The sequence below is a fragment of the Eimeria mitis genome, genomic scaffold (genome assembly GCF_000499745.2).
Source record: "Eimeria mitis Houghton genomic scaffold, Emh_scaff322, whole genome shotgun sequence".
NCBI lineage: Eukaryota > Apicomplexa > Conoidasida > Eucoccidiorida > Eimeriidae > Eimeria > Eimeria mitis.
The window spans coordinates 18827-19455 of NW_013571557.1; positions in this window are offsets into that span (position 1 = coordinate 18827).

The window sequence follows — 629 nt, forward strand, 5'->3', positions numbered from 1 at the left end:
GCTGCTTCTCCTTCTACACCATAATTTTCTCTCCAAAGGCCTAATAAGGATTCGCTTCTATGGAACCTGAAGTATATATCCTGAGCATAGACACTTTGCTATTCAGTTCGCTCCCCTGGATCACCCAGCAGTCCCCTTTCCATCATCTGCTGACGCTACGCTTCTTCCCTGATAGATAATTGTTCCCTTTTCCTGTCATCTAGTTTCCTGTTTGAGAAACTGAGGTGATAATAAGGTATACAAGCAGCTACAAGCATGTTATGCGATGCTTTGACAAACTATGCGTGCACGCGCTGCACAGCACTCAACGTGCGCAGGACGCTCGGTTTAAAGTTAGTACGCACGCCTCCCCTGGAATGCAAGTTACCTACTGAGATCCAAATTGGAGTTTAGCAATTGTCTACTGCAGTGGTGCATGCACCGAAAGGGTTCATCGGTATGCTCGCACGTGTGCTTGGCTTGCGGCGCGAGTTTGCAGCAAGTAGCGCTGAACGTCAGCAATGTTGCCTCCTCTGCACACAAACTCCAGGCGTTTCTGCGAGGATATGCGTGGGAAATTGACGGCGAGCCGGATGTTTTTCGGGGACTCATACCGTAAGTATTTTGATTCTATTGTGCCGCAGGATGAT